Here is an 18,316-nt window from a genome sequence, read left to right as displayed (position 1 = left end):
TACTGAGGCTGTTCTACAGTATTTTAATTTCCTTCTAGCTTATTTACCAATCAGCTTCAAAGGTCACTGTGAGAAACAACTTTCTGGGTACTACTTACTTTTGGTCAGCATAGTCATGATTTTTGGGTGGAAATAAGAGTCAAATGTTATTCTGGGGATTGTATTCCTTGTTTTCAATAACCTCTGTCCTCTACCATTCCCGAGAGCTTTGAATTTAGAAGAGATTGGAGCACAATTAATTTAAAAACAGCCGTAGCAGTACAACAGAAATGACACAGCAAGCCTTCCAGGACACACTCAGGAAGTAAGAGAAAAAGAACAGGGGTGAGTAGCAATTTAATTGCTTTTTCTTGTGTGTTTACTTGGTGTGGGGCAAGGGCAGAGGAAGAAGGGCAATTACATTAACTGGGCTAGAAATTTTGCCACATAACCACTAAGAGTAAAAGTCCTTGCAAATATTTTGCAAATGATTTAGTGTTGGCTAAATCCAATACATGTTTTTACCATGAATTTTCTATTTAAGAAGGTTTTTTTTTTTTTTTTTAAATCCGGCTTTAAGAAAGAAAATGCAATCCATATGTTACTGATTCATTCACACTTATCATATTTTGCGTGAGTAAGTTGGTGTCCAAAACTTTTGGGGTTTTCAACCAGGAAGTTACATTTTATAGCACCAAAAAGGACGTTAGACCTGGAAAGTTTTTGAATTTGATTTAAATACAGACTCCAAGGAATCTGAGTGGGTTCTAAGCTTGGCTGTGTGCCCTCACCCTAGTTAACATATTGATGGAGTTATATATATTCTTATACACATGGGTTAAAAGCACAGCTGTTAATTCTGGTTTGATTTTGATGCTAGATATAGTCCTTTTGATTTCCTGGTTTGTTTGCCACGAGGAAACAATTGGCCACTTGTTTTGTTATTCAAAAATTTTTTATATTGACCTATATCCTTAAATATAAAATAAGTGTTATCAAATATGTAACAAAGCTGGTGTGTGGAAAATGCATAATTTTCCCTATGGGCTATTTGGTAATATGGAACACAGGCCTCTAAAATGTGATGAAAGGAAGGACTGTGGAACAATGGGTCATGATGGCTAATTTTATAGGGAACACATGCATACAGTCTAATTTAAAACACATGGTGCAGCAGTTATAGGCAAAGGCTCAGAGAATTAGACAGGAATTCTGCTTCATAAAAAAGCAAACAGTTCCTTCTTTCTCCTGCCTTTTTCTTCGAGGAAAAAGATCCCATTCAGTAATGCTTTAACAATTGCAAGGCCCACCCACAGGTCTCACATGAGGCTGCAAGTCTCCTGATTCAGGTATGGATGCCCTGCTGCGCTTGCTTGATGACTCAAAGATGTGATGTGGCATTAGAGGTAGAGCTCCCAGGATGCATTTGTGTCTTTTATAGGCCATCGTTATTAAGTGCTGTGCAGAGGAACAGTATTGTGTGCTATTGATTACTCTGAAACAGGGGGCTATTGTTTTTATCTGTAGAGGAACAGGGAAGCAGCACACTCTACTCACTGCTCATTTTGAAGCAGAGACTTTGAGTTGAACGTGGTTAAGCTGTTAAATCCTCTATTCTGAAGAGCTTTGAGATTGGCAACACAGTAAACATCAAAGCAATTACTGCTATAATCGTCTTGCTTGAAAAAAAAATTAGACAAAGTTCTTTCTGGAATGGTTATATTCATGTGCCAAGTTGACTGGGACAGAGTGCCCAGATATTTGGGCAAACATTACTTTTGGAGTGTGTCTATGATTGTTTCTATATGAGGTGTGAATAGGCAAACTATTTATAAATAAAATCAATTAATTCTACCACTGCTCCAGTGTGAGTGGTCCCCATCCTGTGTACTGGGGCCTGGCTAGAAGGAAATGCTGTCAAGCAAGGATTTGCTCTCGAAGAGAGGGGTTTTTATTTTTGCTTTGAGGTCAGTGGCTTGATCCTCTCTAAGACTTCATAAAATACAATTTTAGTTGATGGATTCATTAAAATCCATAGTCTGTTCCTTAATCCTTTGGGCTCATCAAAATGACTCTCTGAGCACACAGTAAGTATATTAACCTTTCTGGAACAAACTCACACTAATTAATTTAGTAGAGGAGGTTTCTGGAGACGCTTCTTTTATTTAGAGAAGGGGAGGGCATATTGAGATTGAACCCCTGGTCTCATACTTGCTAAGCAGGTGTTCTACCCCTGACCGGTAGCCCTAGCCTACAGACTCTTAAACAGCTTCTTAAAATAAGCATAGTTTCCTTTAAATGACTTGCAACAGAACATTCATTCAATATTTGACAGAAGTGAAAAGATAGTTTCTTAATGCATAGCAATATCGTAAACATTAACATTTCTGGGGACCTGAACTTTTGAAAGGGGAAAACAGCAACAACAATTCAATGGTTTAAAGCATTCAAAATCTGGCAGAGTACTTCCCTAGCATGCCTTCCGGGACAGATAACACAGAGTCATTAAAGTACTTTCCGCACTCAGGTCTGATGTTCTTGGGTCTGATGCCCTCATCTTTGCTCATTTTATTAGAGACACACTCAGAATTTCTTTCAGCCAACTACCCACATATCATCTCATACTCCAGAATATGTCTGCAATGTCTATCTTGTACTGGTTTTATCTTCCAGAGTGCACATTATTAGTATGTCCCTGGTCTATGCTGCTGTCTGTCTTCAGCCTGATGAAAAGGTGTCAGTTGTTTTGCTCCTGAAAGCAAATGGTGGGTGACAGTCATTCACCAGCAACCTTGCAGAGCCCCCAAGCTCCTTCCTACTCACAGAAGGATGTCACAGTGTAGTTGAGAGTGTTATCTCTGGGTGACCTTGACTTTTCTAACTTAAAAACATAAGTAAAACATTTGCAAACTTGGAACTATTAATAGGAACAAATTGCTTTCAACAGACTGACAGACCACTGAATCTTGACCTCTGTATCTAGTAGAGAAGATAAGTGGTTATTTTGATCTCTTAAAACTCTCATATCTAGGAAGATGATAATGCACACAGCACATAGACAAGATGGAATTTGACTTACATGACAAAGGAAGCAAATTTGAAACAACTAAGAAGAGTTTTCTCCCTGTAATTTTGTAGAACTTTCTATTTTAATATTATTTATTTATTTATTAATTTATTTGAGATACGAAGAGTATGGCCTCAACCTTAGAGAGTGCTGGAACTAAAAACATGCATCACCACACCCAGACCTCTCTGTACAATTTTAAAGAAAAGAATTGAATCAACTCATTACTTATGGGGCATGTTTCCAGGGCCCAGAGAAAAGTGATTATTTCAAAGCTTCTCAAGTGTATGTTCCAAAAAGAAAAGCAAAAAGTGATAAAAGTCAGAACAAGCAAGGAACATAAAACCTATAGTTCTCAGTTGGTTCGGCCTCAAGAAGATTAACTCTAACCTACAGCCTTTATAGTTTCTATCAGTGAAGATGCTGGACAGTCGTGATTTAACTTTGGAGCCGTATCTGTGCCTTTTCATTCTCTCCGTGTATTTGTGGGTCAGGAGGGAAGTCATTCGGGACTTGTATTTCCTGTCTCATCTTTTCCTTCTTCCTGTCCTGAAACTGTGGGAAATCAGCTTTAAAAATCACTTGAGAGAAACAGGCATTAACTTATCCATTTCCAACTAGGCTCTTCTTCCATCGGGTAAGCCATAAAGGACCTTAGTGTACCAGGGAAATATCACTGAATAAAAAAATCCCAAAATTTATTTTAATTAATAAGGGTTCCTAATATTGATACATTTCTGACTTCCTTATGACCATTTCCTTGTAAAGCATCTGTTCCTCCTCCAGTGCCTACTTCACTGATAATTCCTTGGAGAAGGCATATGAGTGAATTTATTTTCCAGACCTTTCACCCTAGGTAGCTACATCTACACCTGGTACAGTTATAGATATGGTATTTTATCCTGAATTGTATTAAGCCAAGAATGCAAACACTAGAATGTCTTCTTGTCTCAATAACAAGTGGGCATTTTTTGCCTGTTAAGTTATTTAGATACTTAGACTTTTCCTTTTTAAAGATAATTTCTCCACTACAGTGTCTGGGACACTGAACTTGAGGAATGAGATTCTCTCATGGGTTTTCCCAATAGTTCTTAGACAAAAAAAACTGCCTTCATAGTATTCTCTGGGACGGATACTATAGAATAGGAGGGAAAGGTTTCACTATAGAGGAACAGACTTTCTGTCATTGAAAAGCTAGCACTTGGTAGCTGAAAAGACTATGTGATTTGACAGTGTTTACCCTTTATTATATTCCCTATTTTTTTTTCTAAAAAAGAGTGAAGTGATTCCTTAGAGAAAAAAAAAGTAATGGAAATGTTCATGGAAAAACTTATGGAAGAGATATGAAAGAGCAGGCTGCATGTACCTACTGTGCTGGGAAAACCAGCCTCTTCTGAATTTATGCTCTTCCATATTCAAAGTATCAAGGTGACCAGTGTGAGCGAGCGACATCAATTCTTTAAGAAGTAGAGGGGAAAATTCTTTAGAAGTAGAGGGGAAGGGAAGAATAGTGTGACTAAGGTTTTCCTTTAAGCCAGTTACAGTTTTAGATGTCACCTTCCTTTTTCATTCTAAGTCATAGAAATTCCTGACCTTAGACATGGGAGTAACCACACGCATTCTTTATCTAACCTCATAGCACTTTGCACTGTGTATTCCCCAGTTCTAATTAACGTGTGCAGATTAATAAGCAGTATATGTGAAAGACAAAATAAAAACACACCAGCTCTCTCTTACCTACACTGGTTCTAGCAACGCAGACATTTTGCAAAGAAGTAGAAACAAGACCTTCCTCAAGCCAGTCTCATGCATAAAATAAACCAAAAGCAATATGGCTGCCTAGAAATGCCTTCTATTTGGCAATTTTTTTTTCCATACCACTACTCCTGAGCATGTTCCTCTTTGCTCTGTAACTTCTATTTCATAAACGAATTGATCTTACACCCCTAGTGTAACTCACTTTTCCACCTGTGCTTGATGCTCTCTTTTCCCAGAACAAGGGAACCCAACTAGTAACTGTACAAGCTGCCATGACAAAACACCTGGCAAATTAAGAAATAAAGGTTTGATTTGAGCTCATAGTTTGAGAGTTCTGTCCAGAATAGAAAGCAACTCATAGCAGCAAGAGTTTGAGGTTTAAAAAAATAAAGTGCTGAATTACTCAAGATACAACCCACAGAACTCAAAAAGGTCAACAAGCTGAAGGGCCCAAGTGAGAACTACTCAGTTCCACTTGGGAGAGAGAAGAAAGAAATCACAGTGGGGAGGGAAGGAGGGACTTGGGAGGGAAAGGGGATGGGGGTACAGAGAGGGGAACATGATTGAATATTGGTTGGGGAAAAGGACTGAAATCCCTGAGGGCTAGCAGAAAGAATGGAAACATGCAACCTCGGGAGGTAGGAGGTTGGGAGGATCCTCCAGAATGTACCAGAGACCTGGGAGGTAAAAGACTCTCAGGATTCAAAGAGAGGGACCTTAGATGAAATGCCCTACACTGGGGAGAGGGAACTTGTAGAGCCCACCTCCAACAGAAAGACATGGCATCAAGTGGGGGATGGGGTTGCCATCCCATAGTTAAAACTCTGACCCATAATTGTTCCTGTCCTAAAGAACTGCAGGGACAGAAATGGAGAGAAGTCTGAGGAAAAGAAGGTCCAGCGTCAGGTCCAAATAGGATCTAGCTCAAGGGGAGGCCCCAAGACCTGACACTATTACTGAGGCTATGGAGCATTCACGAAAAGGGATCTATCATGCCTGGCCTCTGAAAGACCCAACAAGCAGCTGAAAGAGTCAGAGTCAGATGTTTGTACCCAGTCAATGATCAGAAGCTGCTAACCCCTGTGGCTGAATTAGGGAAAAGCTGGAAGAAGCTGAGGAGGAGGGTGGCCATGTAGGAGGACAAGCAGTCTCAATTAACTTGGACCCCGGAGATCTCTCAGACACTGGACCACCAACCAGGCATCATACATCAGATGATATGAGGCCCCCACCACAACATATATCAGCAGAGAACTGCCGGGTCTGGGTTCAGTCAGAGACTGAACCTCTAACCCTCAAGAGACTGGAGGCCCCAGGGAGTTTAGAGGTCTTGTGGGGTGGGGGTGTGGGGTGGAGACAGGTGGGTGGGGAGGAGGTATCAGATGTGGTATGGGGGTGGACCGGGAGGGGAATAAAATCTGGAGTTTAACATAAATAAAAGGAAAATAAAAAAAGTTTGAGGTGACTGGGCACACTGTATCTGCAGTTGGAAGTAGAGAGATGCTGGTGCTCATATCCCTCTCTTCTTATTCATTCTAGATTATGGGATGAGATAGTATCCCCAAGATGTGGGCATTTCCATCTCAATTATTTCTGAATTATAAATTAATGCCTAGAGATGCATTGGCAATATCCCACCAAGTTGACAATCCAGATTGACCACCTCAGCCATTATTATTGTTCTAACTTTAAGTATTTTGAGCAAAAGTAGTCACTTCTTCCATTGTTTTAGAGCCCTGTACCTACCAAGGGTGAGGTGTTTATGATAGGGCATGTAGCTCAACTAATAGTTATGGGCTTGCAAGTACTAGAACACGTGATAGACAAGAAAGCAAGAGCCTCTGGCTAATACAGCAGCAGCCATAGAGGGAGATTATCTTGGCACGATTCAGACTGTAATCATACTTTCATTGTCTCTTCTGAGCTTCTCTTTCTTTGAAACTAGATATTCAAGTTTTATCATGCATTTAAAAATCACTGTGTCTACTGTAAATGTATAAACACTGTAAAATAAGTTAATGTTGCAGATTAAATAGTCAAGAGAGCTTGTGCGTTTGAGGTCTTCACTCCACCCTTTCTGTATGAATTGCTAATATGTTTGTGTATCTGTGCATGAAACCCTCTTCTTTGGAGAATTCTGGAGTCTGGCTGTGTCAGCTTCAACTTTAATCTTCATACATCAAATAGCTTTCTAACTTCTGTGGTGACTTTATTCCACACATCTCACTCTGTATGCCATTCCCTTCTATCTATAGCTAGGGATGACAAATACTTTCTGGAAATGGGCATAAAGTAAATAATTTTGATGAAGGCACAGAAACTATTGATTGCAGCTGAATTCCAACACACACACACACACACACACACACACACACACACACTGTAGATTTGTCTGTTGATCATATGATTTGCTGTTCTTTAGTTTGAAGTCCTATAGCAAGATCCTTAGTAAGGGATACATGATCTTACCTGTTTTGACTTTTGCTTCTGACTGTAGTTCCAGTTCTGTGTCTCATTCCTTTCCCTGTGAGTTAAGCAGTTATGACAATAGATCACAATTATAATTGGCAGCCTTTCTGATATGCTAGATATAGGCATAAAGGATTTGACTATATTGAACTGTGAGCATTAAAAATAGTTATGGGGTAGCTACCTTCATTTTATAGAGGAGCAGATGGACTCATAGGAAAAACTAGAATATACACTCATGTCGTCAGTTTTTGGTATTCAAACTCACAAATGTATTGTTCAGTGTCTTTCAGTTTGTCTCCAAATGAGTGTGATTCAGGAAGTCCACCACACTCCTGTGTGTATAATGATCTCATTATTCAGTAATCCTACTTCGGCCTGGAAAAGTGGACTCACTATTTCTTTTTTCCTTGCTTCTTGTATGTGCTTTGTTTTTATACACTAACAACTGAATGCATAGAATTTTTGATTGTCTAATTTTGAAATAATGCTTTTTTTTTGTAAAGAAATCAGATTGTTTGCAGAGCTCCTGAAAATATAAATATTTAACTATTTTACTGGAAGGTTTATTTAACCTGGAGTTTTCACTGGTTTTGATTTTTCCATTAGTTCCTTGTATGCTGGAATAAAGTGACAGTTTTGGTTTGATTTGTCTATGAAACATCTCTTTATAAAATTGTATTTTCTGATAAATTCTTCAATTTTAAGAATTTCATATATGATTATTATGTTTAAATAATTTCATTCCATCTTTTCTTCAACATGAATTCCATCTTTTTGAATGGGTTTTAAGTTCAATTAGATGACTGTTGGGTACATCTAAGATATAAGTGCCACTATTGCATATTTGGAGATGTATCACATTAGTCATTGTTGTGGTTAATTGGAGTCATAGCAGGATAGGTCTTGCTTTTTGCCCATAACAGGGTTCTAAGATCATAGATGGCTCACTTCCTCCAAATCAGGACTAAGTTTAAAATTTTAAAGGCAACCAAAGCCAATTGCAGTAGCCTATGCTTTAGGGATCTATTGGACCCTCTGACAAACAACTCGAAGGTTGTTTGGTTCCTCATGCTTGGTACTTGGTTACTGTTAGTCTGTGGTTCATTGGGAAGCATTATCAATCCAACTGGCATACCTTTACATACATTTATATGCACATTACATGTAATTTTAGGTAAATATTAAATAATATGATTCCCTATGGCTTTTTCAAACTTATTAGTTTACTAGTCAGTAATTCCTTCTTCCCTTCTTCCCTTTCTCCCTCCCCCTTCCCTCTCTTTTTAGCATATTTTATTTCTTACCAGTTAAGCCCCTCTTCTTATGTCCTTCTTAATAGTACATATGTCTTGCTATTCTCTTCTCAAGCGCACCTCCATTACCATTATGGTCTCTCACTTTCCTGATTTCTGTGGTAATAGACATTGAGGCAGATTCACATACAAATGAAGTGGGAAAAGAAAACAGTATGATAATTGTGATGAGACTATGAAGAAAAGAGAGTCTATAAAGTATGCATTAACAAGACACCTACTATGCATCCAATTCTAGTTTAATACTGCTAGGGATTCCCTGGAAGACAGTCTGTTTTGCTGTCTTTCTAGCGTTCTACACAATGGGTAAGTTGCTAAATATTTTTATATCATTTCTTTTGTAAATAAGTTGAAAGGCTATTTCCTGGAGAGAAGATAATACCAAACATTTTGCTCATGCTGTGCAGTGAGCAAAGTTGGTTTTGTTGGCTAAAGAGAACCTCAGCACAAAGAAATGCAGGTGGTAGAAGTTGCTGGTCTGCCCAGTGAGTACTGGAGTGTCAAGGGCTGGTAATCATGGGCAGAGAGCCCATAGCATCTGCTCTGTCTTTCCTCCAAACTCCTGTAATTGATCAGAAGGTGGAGAAATCATTTCACTGTTTTGTTGAAATGATACCTTTAACTGCAACTATAAAGTAGAATCTTTCATAATTATCATATTTTACTCCTGACATTTTGGAAGGTAAAACAATTGGATTTTTTTAGACTTTTAATGTCCATTTACAAGAGTGTCTACTAGAGTTGTTTTGAATTAGTATACTTTCTAGTCAGCACTTTGCTAAATGACCTTAGAGGTATAACAAAGACTTTTTAAATATCAATTTTATTTTAAGTAAACTCTTCAGTTGCCATTTATAGAGGATGTTTATAATGTATATACCCTAGTTTAAGCATCTGAGTAAACTCAGAAAAATAAAACTACAAGTTAAAAAATACAAAACAGCCCACAGAGAACATTTTTAGAGTAGAATATAATAATGGCTCATCTGGATATGAGTATAAAATCAAGGGACCAAGATAGAAGAGATAACAATATTAATTACTCATAAAAATATAATTGTGGCTATTTTAAAATTTCCCTCAAATATAAAGTTTCTTTCCTGATATTTGATTGTCCTAGGCTTTCTTCTATCATGAATTGTTTCTCACTATTTCTTGAAGTTTTCCATTTTAAACATACACTGTATGCCACAAGAATCACTAACCTGAACTGAGTGTCTCTTTTTGATGCTGACAGTGGAAAGACCATTAGGATTTTCTTTATTCAGTTCTTAATGAAGAGACAACTTACAGGCAGTAAAGAAAAGGAATGTAGAAGATGCCTAGCAGATATTACAGTCAAGAATAGTGGAGAGAGAGGTAGGGAGAGGAAGAATGAGAGGGGCAGAGAGAAAGAGAGGGAGAGGGAGAGAGAATGAGAACTAGCTGATATTTTCATCTTGAGAAGCAGAGTGCATAGTGAGCCAGCTAGACAAGATAGGACAGCAACTGCCATGTGGGGAACCCTGTGAGTTCAGTTTGGACACGAGCTTAAAGCGATCTGGAATTTTCCAAGTAGAGTTGTGCAGACATGAAACTATGTCCCCTTAGGAATGAATTGGCTTGTCAGGGGATTCACAAAATAGAGATAATGATAATATTTGTGATAATTACAACAATAAATAATTCCATTTCTACCGCAGTGGGAATGTATGTAATCATTTAGGAATTTCTCATATAGCTTGGCAGGGGTTTATCTCACACAGTTGAAGGTGTATCCATTTGTCATGATTAATCTTCATTGTCAACTCAACTCGATACAGAATCACCATGGAAATACACCTCTGGGTGTGTCACTGAAGGTGTTTCCAGAAAGGTTTAACCAAAGAAAGAAGAAAGAACCTGACTGTGGGTGGTACCATCTATGGGATGGCTTCCATGTTCCATGCCTGAATGAGAGAAGGCAAGCAGAGCACCAGCATTCTTCTGTCTCTGCCTCCTGACTACAAGTTAATGAGAGCAGCTCTACATCTGCTCTCATGACTTTTTACCCTGCCATGATGGACTACAATCCAAGGTTAAGACCAAATAAGCCACCACTAAGTTGCTCTTTATCAGGTATTCTTTCACAGTAGCAAGAAAGTAACTCATGCACCATAATTATGGGCAGTCTCATGCACCTTCCAAGACCTCTTAGCACAAGAATATTTCAACTTTTACTAGTCATAATGAAGATGCAAGAATGATTATATCTGCATATGGCTTGTGACAGCTCAGTGTTTATTTCAATCTTGAAGTCGCCATTGTCTATTTCCAACTGGCATTGTAAGAAAGTTTTCTTTGGCACAATGATATAACTAGATCTGTAGGGTTTTTTGTTGTTGTTGTTAATTAATTTATGTACTTACTTTACACCCTGACTTTAGTTTCCCAGGCCTTTTCTCCTCCCAGTCTTTTCTTTCCCACCTTCTCTCCCCCATCCTCTCCTCTTCCATTTCTCTTCAAAAAAGGGGAGGCCTCCCAAGAATATCAACAGGCCTTGGCATATAGAATTGCAATAAGACTAGGTGCATCTTCTCCTATTGAGGTCAGACAAGGCAGTCCAGTAGGAGAAAAGGGTCCCAGAGTCAGAGACAGTCTTTGCTTTGACTGTTAAGAATCCCACTATACAACTATAACATATCTGCAGAGAGACTATGCCCATACATTATTCATTTATCACCTAATATGTGTTAGATTATTTACATACATTATCTTCCATTCTCCTGCCTGAGGAGAAAATTAAGCTGAAATGAGTTAGGAGTTGTGTTCATGGCCTCAGCTGACATCTTACCTCCCTTTCTTCTTCAATGTTGCCACCAGGTCTCACCTTCACAATGTGCTCTCTAGAGAGAGCAGTGGTAGAACCCAGTCATTGTTATACTTCCTGTCACATGACAGGACCTCCATTGGATACTGCACCAACCCATATCTCTTCATACTTTTATTTTATTTTATTTTTTGTTTTTAGTTTTTATCATTTTTTAAATTAGATGTTTTCTTCGTTTATATTTCAGATGTTATCCCCTTTCCTGGTTTCCCCTATGAAAACCCCCTATCCCATCCACCCTCCCCCTGCTCACCAACTCACCACTCCTACTTCCCTATCTTGGGATTTTCCTACACTGGAGCATCGACCCTTCTCAGGACCAAGGGCCTCTCCTCCCATTGATGTCCAACAAGGTCCCCCTCTGCTACATATTCAGCTGGAGCCATGGGTCCCTCCATGTATATTCTTTGGTTGGTGGTTTAGTCCCTGGGAGCTCTGGGGTTACTGGTTGGTTCATATTGTTGTTCCTTCTATGGGGCTGCAAGCTCCTTCAGCTCCTTTGGTCCTTTCATTAGCTGCTCCATTGGTGACCTTGTGCTCAGTCTAATGGTTGGCTGAGAGTATCCACCTCTGAATATGTTAGCCACTGGCAGAGCCTCTCAGGAGACAGCTATATCAGGTTCCTTCTCAGCAAGCACTTGTCATCCACAATAGTGTCTGGGTTTGATGAATGTATATGGGATGGACCCCCAGGTGGGGCACTCTCTGGATGGTCTTTCCTTCAGTCTCTGCTCCACACTTTGTCTCTGTATCTCCTCCCATGATTATTTTGTTCTCCTTTCTAAGAAGAACTAAAGTATCCATACTTTGGTCTTCCCTCTTTTTGAGCTTCATTTGGTCTGTGAATTGTATCTTGGGTATTCTGAGCTTCTGGACTAATATTCACTTTTCAGTGAGTGCATACCATGTGTAAGTTTTTGTGATTGGGTTATCTCAGGGTGATATTTTCTTGTTCCATCCATTTGCCTAAGAATTTCAAAAAGGTCAACTAACATATAAAGGCAGACCCATCAGAATTATACCAGACTTCTCACCAGAGACTATGAAAGCTAAAGATACTGGACAGATGTCATACAGACCCTAAGAGAACACAAGTGCCAACTCAGACTAGTATACCCAGCAAAACTCTCAATTGCCATAGATGGAGAAACCAAGATATTCCACGCCAAAATCAAATTTACAAAATATATTTCCACAAATCCAGCCCTACAAAGGATAATAGATGGAAAATGCCTACACAAGGAGGGAAATTACACTAGAAAAAGCAAGAAAGTAATCTTTCAACAAACCCAAAAGAAGTTAACCACACAAGCATAAAATAACATAAAAAATAACAGGGAACAACAATCATTTTTCCTTAATATCTCTTAACACATCAATGAACTCAGTTCCCTAATAAAAAGGCATAGACTAACAGACTGGATATATAAACAAGAGCCAGCATTTTGCTTCATACAGGAAACATACCTCAGTGACAAAGGCAAACACTACCTGAGAGTAAAGGGCTTAAAAACAATTTTCCAAGAAAATACTCCCAAGAAACAAGCTGGAGTAGCCATTCTAATATAGGATAAAATCGATTTTCAACCAAATGTCACAAAAACAGATAAGGAAGAACAGTTCATACTCATCAAAGGAAAAATCTACCAAGAATAACTCTTAATTTTGTACATCTATGCTCCAAAGGCAAGGACACCCACATTCATAAAGGAAATTTTACTAAATAAAGCTCAAAGCACACATTGCACCTCACACAATAATTGTGGGAGACTTCAACACCCCACTTTTACCAATGGACAGATCAGGGAAACACAAACTAAACAGAGACACAGTGAAACTAACAGAAAATTAGGATACCTTATTTTATAAGCAGCCATACTCTGTCTGACTTCCCTTATCTGTGTTTAGCTTCTCTCTTTCTTTGGTAACTAAATTCACCTAAATTATAAAACATTCATATAGGAGGAAAGGGTAACAAAGTACTTGGGTATCTTTCTCTGAATACCATCTTCTTCCATTCTCTTTTGTAGCAAAGCTAAAATAAAAATAGGTCTGTCTGTCTCCACCTGTGGTCTGTCTCTGTCAATGTCATATCTCTCCACAAGCATATGCAGTACTTTTCATCAACATCTTTCACTCAATTCTACTTTTTTCTTTTTCATTCTTTTCTGCTGCAGTGACACACACCATGACTAAATAAAACATAGGGGAAGAAAGAATTCATTTGCTTTTGCTTCCATGTAGTTTATCATGGAGGGAAATCAGGCAGGAACTCATGTGAGGACTTGAGGCTAATACCACGGAGGAATACTACCTACTGGATTGCTCACTTGCTCATTCTTAACTAATTTTTATGCAGCTTACGACTACCTCCCAAGGTAATGGTGCCACTCAGAGTGGGCTAGTCACTCCCCACCTCTTTTTCACATGCCAATCAAGACAATCCCCCAACGACATGCCAAAGGACCATCAGGTCTGGGCCATGCCTCAAGATATTCTTCTCAGGTGAAGTCCTCCTAGACTGTGTCGTTAGCAATTAATGCTAATGAAGATCTTCTTCCTTTCAGTCTTGGGAGTCTAGTTTCTGTCTTCCCATCTGTGAATACATTGGGTATTTATAACATTCCTTCATGACATTTACACATTTAAGAGCTTTGTTTTATGGTCTCCACAGTACTAAAGGAGGAGGAGGAGGAAAAAGAAGAAGAAGGAAGAGGAGGAAGAGGAAGAAGAACACCAAATAAGAACAAGCACAAGAAAAACAAAAAAGAAGAGAAGGAAGGAGGGGAAGAGAAGGAAGAAGAGTAGGAGGAGAAGGAGAAGGAGAAGGAGAAGGAGAAGGAGAAGGAGAAGGAGGAGAAGGAGAAGGAGAAGAAGAAGAAGAAGAAGAAGAAGAAGAAGAAGAAGAAGAAGAAGAAGAAGAAGAAGAAGAAGAAGAAAAGAAGAGAGGCAAAAAGACAGACACAGAGATAGACAGAGGGAATGATAACATTTGCTTGAATTTTATTCTATTTGGAAGTCAAAATGTATTAACTTTCAAATATTATCAACAGAAACAACCAGGGAATGTTTTATTTTGAGAAATATCTAGGCATTATGGAAGTTCTCTCAATATTTCATTAAATTTTCATGATCTAAAGAGGCAGGAGTAAATTGAAAATGCATTAATATATTTTAGAAGTATATACAATGTATGTGATGTAATAGAGCAGCATACAGAATAGAGACATAGTTGGATGTTAATCAGTTGCTCTTTAAGTCCTATACTTTCCCTCTACTATAGGCTTCTGTTTTCATTAGCTCCAGGGCAACACTCTTCCACAGCAGAAAAGATTCAGCCAAACAAATGACACAAAGATATTATACTAGGAGCTTCAGAGACAGCAAGTTCTAGGAAGAAATTTAATGCATCAGACCAGGGAATAGGATACTTTTGGTGATTAATTAATGGCTAGAGGTAGAATTGTTTATGGATAGATCAGAATGGGCCATTCTTTCACATATTCCGAGTTAGGAATTTTAAGGATTAAGAAGAGTGAGAATATTTGTTTCATACTTTGAGTAAAGCTTGGGAAGACAGACATAAGGTTATACCAAGTTATTTTACACAGTTAAAACATAATAAAAATAGGGTAGAAATTGCAGGGCGGCATGGCCATAGTGGAACCCTATAGGGTGTGCTTTAGTTGTATGCTTTGTTGTGGAGTATAGGTCAGGAACTTGGGTTGCTTTTATGGCAGCCAGGGCTAAAAGGAAACTTTGCCTAGAAAGTAGAATCTGAAGCGAAAATCTAGATACATATTATTAGTAAATGTTTATGAGAAAAACTCTTAACATTTTTACTTCACTATAGAATGTAACTTACAAACTATAATGGTAACAAAAGGTCAGCTCTCCTGAGCTGTTATTGCCAATCATGTGACCTAAATTTTTTGTTTGTCCACAGGCAAAAAAATCAAATGAGAAAGCAGAAAGTCAGTCAACAATAATGTTATTTGCATATGGATAAATTTTAGTGAATTCCAGGACAAGGCTGTACTGGCAGAGGGAAAAGTACTCAGCCTCATAGAAAATGAGCAGTTCAAACTCCTGGGCATATACCCAAAAGATGCTCCACCATCCCACAAGGACACTTGTAATTTATTGTAATAGCCAGAATCAGGAAACCACCCAGATGTCCCTCAACTGAAGAATGGATAAAGAAAATGTGGTTCATTTACACAATAAAATAGCACTCGGCCATTAAAAACAAGGACATCATGAAATTTGCAGGCAAATGGATGGAATGAGAAAATATCATCTTGAGTGAGATAACCAAGACTCCAAAGGACATGAATGGTATGTAATCACTTAAAAGTAGATATTAATCATCAAGCTCAGGTTAACCATGTTACAATCCACAGACAAAGGGAGGCCAAAGGGAGGATGCTTGAACATTTCTCAGAAGGGGAAATAAAATAGATATCTTAGTGGATGGATGTAGGGAACTGGCAGAACTGGGTGGGAGAGGGGAGGAGAGGGGAACAGGACAAGGAGGATCAGGTGTAGAGAGAGCAGTGGAGAGAGAACAGAAATTGGCCATGAACAGTGGGTGCAGCGTAGGGTGGCAGGGGACATCTCTAGGACATGCCAGAGTTCTGAGACAGCATCGGGGGAGGCCCCAGAACATCTGGAGGGTTACTCTACCTGAGCTCTTAGTGGTCATCTCTTGTAGCCTAACAGGAATCTCTGTGGAAGGATAAAGAGAGCAACCCACCCACAAAACCTTTGACCCAAAATGTGTCCTGCCTACAAAATGTGCAGGGACAAAGATAGGGCAGAGACAGAGGGAATGGCCAAATAATGACTGGCCCTAATTGAGACCAATCCCATGGGTAAGAACCTGATACAATCAACTATATTCTGCTACTCTAGCATATCTGTCCTCTGAGATGCTCCATCTAGCAGCAAATAGAAACAGATGCACAGCTCCATAGCTAAACCTTAGATGGAGCTTAGGGAGTGTCTTAGTCAGGGTTTCTATTCCTGCACAAACATGACCAAGAAACAAGTTGGGGAGGAAAGGGTTTATTCAGCCTACAATTCCATACTGCTGTTCATCACCAAGGAAGTCAGGACTGGAACTCAAACAGGTCAGGAAGCAGGAGGTGATGCAGAGGTCATGGAGGGATGTTCTTTACTGGCTTGCTTCCCCTGGCTTGCTCAGCCTGCTCTCTTATAGAACCAAGATTACCAGCCCAGAGATGGTCCCACCTACAAGGGGCCTTTCCCCCTTGGTCACTAGTTGAGAAAATGCCTTACAGTTGTATCTCATGGAGGCATTTCCCCAACTGAAGCTCCTTTCTCTGTGATAACTCCAGCTGTGTCAAGTTGACACAAAACTAACCAGTACAGGAAGTCTTGTGAAAGAGTAGGGGGAAGGGTTGAGAAATCCAAAGAGGATAGGAATTTCACAGAAAGACGAACAGAGTCAAGTACCTAGGCCCCTAGTACATATATGGCTTATGTGCAGCTTGGTCTTTGTACGGATTCCCCAACAACTGGAGCTGGGGCTGTCTTTCAATTGGATGCCTGTCTGTGGATCCTGTTTGCCAAGATGGGCTGCCTCGTCTGACTTCAGTGGGGGAGGATGCACCTAATCTTGCAGAGACTTGATGTGCCTGGGTGTGGTAGTACTTAGGGCAGACCTACACCTTCTCATAGGAGAAAGGAATAGGATGAGGAGAGGAGCTGTGGGGAAGGGGAACTAGGAGTAGGTGGATGGGACACAAATTGAATAAATAAATTAGTAAAAAAAAGAAAATGAGAGATTCAGAATATTAAATTGGAAATATTACATTGACTTGGCTTTATTAAAGACAACATTATTTAAATGTAGTTTATATGGCACAGCACCCATATGTTATAACTGTGTAATTCAATCATATTTAGTAAATTATGGAGCTATGAAATCATCTACACAATCCAGTTTTAGTACATTTTCAGTATCTCACGAAGTGTTTTGGTGCCAGTTCATAGGGAGTTCTCTACCCTGCAACTCCAGGTGACCTCAGGACTTATAAATCTATTAGAAGAGATTTTTTTTTTATCCAAATTAAATGGTACAATATGTAGTCTTTTGCATCTGGATATTTCAATTAGTGTAACTGGCTCATTCATATTGTACAGCCACAAGAAGCTCATGTATTTTTATTGCTGAATGGCATGTATTGTGTGGATGGACTACATTTCATTTATCCAGTCACTAGATGATGGGCATTTGGGTTGTTTCCAGTTTGGGGCTTTTGTGAATAGTGCCACTGTGAACATGAACGAACAAGCATTTATGTGGGCATGTGTTTTCATTTCTCTTGGATATATACCTAAGAGCACAGTTGCTGACTGGAATGATGTGTAGACAATTGTGTTTTTTTAGGGGCCACTAAACTGTTTTGCAATGTGGCTGTACTTTTTTAGAATCTACCACAACGAGGCCACAACAGTATAGTTTCTCTATATTCTTGTCAACACTTAATACTGACAGTTGTTTTGATCACAGACATTTGTTGGTTATATAGCTATATTTCATGTTGGTTTTAATTTGTTTCATTAAAGACTTGTAGCATTGACTATTTTCCTATGCACTCATTATCCCCCTGTATTAATATAGCATTCACTTTGCCAACATGTTTTATTTTTAGTTTTGCTCTGTGTCTGTTTAGGAATGAACCTGCTGTTCTCACATCTTTTCTCTTAAAGCAATTTTTCTAGGAGAAAGACTTGAGTGGTTTGCCTCTTGTATTTTGGGGAAGGTTTTTAGCAGAATTGATTTAATTGCTGTTTAAGTATTTGGTAGAATTCTTAGCTGAAGCCATGTGGGCATGGTTTTGTCTTTGTGGA

This window comes from Mus caroli, unplaced genomic scaffold (assembly GCF_978045245.1).
Source record: "Mus caroli unplaced genomic scaffold, Mus_caroli_1 scaffold_9, whole genome shotgun sequence".
Lineage (NCBI taxonomy): Eukaryota > Metazoa > Chordata > Mammalia > Rodentia > Muridae > Mus > Mus caroli.
This window is presented reverse-complemented; position numbering follows the sequence as displayed.